Raw genomic sequence first — 3974 nt, 5'->3', positions numbered from 1 at the left:
CAAGGTCTAATAGCTTCCCCTTATATTCTTACCACCAGAATTCTTTTGTTGTTGACAATAGTGTATTTCATTTTCCAAAAAAAAAAAAAAATTTTTTTTTGGTACCAGGGATCGAACTTGGGTCCTTGTGCCTGCGAGGCAGACAGCAGAACCACTGAGCTAAATCCCTGGACCTTCAAAATTTATTTATTTATTTTTGGTACTGGGGATCGAACTTGGGTCTTTGCGCTTGCGAGGCAGGCGGTGGAACCACTGAGCTAAATCCCCAGCCCTCACAATTTATTTTTAAAACCTTGTTTTGTTGTTTTGAGACAGGATCTCACTATATAGTCCAGGTCAGCCTTGAACTCCTGGCAATCCTGCCTCAGTCTCCTGAGTGCATACCTGGCCTAAAACCTCTTATAAGGCTGTAAGATATCAGCACAATCTAACAATAAGGTTGTTTTAATTATGAATTAGTCATGGATGCACCCGCTGCTGTATGGACATGTTGCTACTTCAAGAAGCAGTACATTTCACAAGATAGTGTGATTTGGACACTGGCAGAGCCTTGCCAACCATGAGCTGTGTCACATAACCTGTCCGTGACTCAGTCTATCTAGATTTATTCTTCCATTTTTTTATTTGTAAAAGTACATGCTTGCAGTACATGATTATATTCATTGTAGGGTAATTGGTACCTGTGCAGAACACATTTCAGTTCTTTTTGTTTTGCTCTTCCCTCCACTTCACTTTTCTTCCCAGCATTAGATTCATTTATTTATGACCTTATAAAGTTAATTATCATATATACAGATTGAAAGCCAGATTAATAGGCCAAAGAACATATAAAACATGCAATTATACTAAATCAGGGTACATTAAATACATTGTCCTCACTAGACTGCAGTATTTTTTCCTCTCTTTTTGCTATTATCTATTTCATACTATATTTTTTCAACATAAGAGAAACCATGTGACGTTTAAGCTTGGTGTCTGAGTTACTTCACTTAATAATCTCAAAGTGCATCTATTTTCTTACAAATGACTCAAGTTTTTTCCCTCTTTACAGCAGGGTAATATTCCATTGGGTATAAATACCATATTTCAGGGCCGGGGATTTAGCTCAGTGGTTCCACTGCCTGCCTCGCAAGCACAAGGACCCGAGTTCAATCCCCAGTACCAAAAAAAAAATTTAAAAATAAAAAATAAATACCAGGGCCGGGGATTTAGCTCAGCGGTTCGGTGGCCTGCCTTGCAAGCGCAAGGACCCTAGTTCAATCCCTGGTACCAAAAAAAAAAATTTTTTTTTCTTTATCCACTCATCAGTTGATGGACATATAGGATGTTTCCAATAGATTTAGCTATTATAAATTGTGCTGCTATAAACATGGATATGCATATATCACTGTGGTATGATGGCTTTAACTCTTTTGGGAAGATATCTAGAAGAGGAATAGCTGGGTCAAATGGAATTTTTAGTTTTAGTTTTCTGAGGAATATCCATAGTGGTTTTATCAGTTTACAGTCCCACTGACAGTGAAGAAATGGTCCTTTCTCCCCTACAGTCTTTGCTAGCATTTGTTATTGGTTGATTTCTTGATGGTAGCCATTCTTTCTGGAATGGGACGGAATCTCAGTGTTGAGTTTTTGTTTTGTTTTGTGGGTTTTTTTTTGTTTGTTTGTTTGGGTTTTTTTTTAGACAGGGTCTCACTATGTAGCCCAGGCTGGTCTTGAACTCACAGGGATCCTCTTGCCTCAGCCTCCCGAGTGCTGGGATTACAGGCGTGCGCCACCATGCCCGGCTTCAGTGTTGTTTTAATTTGGACTTCTCAGCTGGGGATTTGGCTCAGTGGTTCTACCTCCTGCCTCCCAAGCACAAGGGCCTGAGTTTGATCCCCAGTATGAAAAAAAATTTTGGACTTCTCAAGCAGCCAGTGAAGAACAATTCATGTTATCTATTGGCCACTTTATTTCTTCGTCTGAGAAGTGCCTGTTCATTTCAGATGCCCATTTTTAAAAACTGAGTCTTTAAATTGCTGTCTAATGCTTCTGAGTTCTTTATATAGTCTAGATTCTAGTCCTTTCTGAGGTGTAGCTAGTAAAATTTTTTTCCCATTTTGTAGATCATCTCTTCACACGGTTGGTAATTTTCTTTGCTCACTTAGTAAACATTTGTTAGTGATAATCATATACACAGATCCCTCTGGAAAGCTGCACAGCCACAGGCTTCTCAGCACAGAGTAGGGACTGCCCTCCACAGTGAAATTTATTATTGGTGCAGCAAGAACCAAACCTGTGTGCAAGAACATTCTGTAGCGGATCCTGAGGCCCGGCCGGAGCTGGGTGTAGGTGTGACACTGTCCCAGGATGATCCCAAACAGGTTGTGTGTGGTGCCTGTCCTGTTCCACACCAAAGGCTTGGGGGTTTGTGTCGGGGACCATGCCAGGGCTATGAGAAGGACGATGGCACAGACGATCAGGACCAGGAGACCGAGGCCCAGGCAGATTTGTCAGCCAGCAGAGGGTTTGTCCCAGCACAACTGCCTGAATTTGTAGTAGGCCATGAGAGGGAAGGGGGGTAGCATGGCTGAGGCAGCAGGAGGCTGGGCAGGAAGAGAGGAGAGTGCCTGTGGCCTGACACTCCTTCCATTTTTTAGAAGACAGGCTCTACGTCCAGGCCAATCTTAAGCTCTCTATTGTAGCCCAGGTTGGCCTCAAGCTCAAGAGCCTCCTACTCAGCCTGCAAAGGGCCCAGACCTGGGCATGCACCACCATGCCTGGCTCACCCTTCTTTCTTGTACCTCCTACCTGTTCGGCCTCCCAGAGTTTAGAAATGCAAAGGAAAGGCCAGGCATATAGCTCAGTGGCACACCTGCCTGGGAAGTATGACTCCCTGAGTTTGATTCTCGGTACCAAAAAAAAAAAGCAAAGGAAAGCACTGAGCCACATTGGCCATCTGCTTTTCATAACACAAGCTGACGTGAAATCTGAAGTTGGAGCCCTAATTGCAGGGGCCAAAGTGGGACATGAGGGAAAGGCTAAGTGCCTCGGGAAAATGAAGGTCAGGGATGGGGCCGGGGATTTAGCTCAGCGGTTCGGTGGCCTGCCTTGCGCAAGGACCAGAGTTCAATCTCTGGTACCCCCCCCAAAAAAATGAAGGTCAGGGAAACGGGCAGAGCCATGGGACTGAGCTGTCACTGTGGTGGAGACACTGCATCCTCTTTCACTTATCTCTGGAGTTTCCCCCAAAATGGGGCAGGTGTGAGTTGTGATGTGGGTTCTAATTCATTTTCTTGATGGGAAAATGCTTGCCTCTGAAGCCAAAGCTCTCACAATCTTGAGGTCTTCATGGTGACAACCATTCACAGCCTCAGTCAGAACCGAGATTCCTACAGATGGGCAAAACCTCAAAGGACCATCTGAGGGGCCTAGGCATGTGGAAATAAGGAGCCAGCTTTTGTGAGGTGGAGGCATCACACTTCTTGATTTTAAATTGTATCACAAAGCTTATAGTAGTCATGCACAGTGGCGCACACCTATAATCCCAGGACTCCAGAGGCCGAGGCAGGAGAATCACTGAGTTCAAGACCAGCCTGGGGGAAAAATGAGAACCAAGACCTGTCATGTAAAGGTACAAGATCCCAATGATGAATGTAACTGTACTATATACCTAAAATGTACCAATAAACTCAATTAAATAAAAAAGACCAGCCTGGGCTACATAGTGAGTTCAAGCCCAGCCTGTACTATATAGTAAGACCCTGTCTCAAAGCACCAAACAAAGCAACAGTCATAAGAACGTATGGTACTGGCATAAAAACAGACACTAAGAGCAATGGAGCAGAGCCCTGGAATAACGCCCAACCTACAGTTGACCCTTCTTGTCATGGGGCTATGGATCAAACCCAGGGCCTTGTGCGGGTTAGCCACATCCTCTACACTGAGCTACACCCCCAGCCCCCATTAAAAAAAATATTATATATAAATAAATA

Source organism: Fukomys damarensis, unplaced genomic scaffold (assembly GCF_012274545.1).
Source record: "Fukomys damarensis isolate Sample0158 unplaced genomic scaffold, DMR_v1.0_HiC HiC_scaffold_39, whole genome shotgun sequence".
Taxonomy (NCBI): domain Eukaryota; kingdom Metazoa; phylum Chordata; class Mammalia; order Rodentia; family Bathyergidae; genus Fukomys; species Fukomys damarensis.
The sequence above is the reverse complement of the archived record's forward strand: the minus strand, read 5'-3'. Positions refer to the sequence as shown.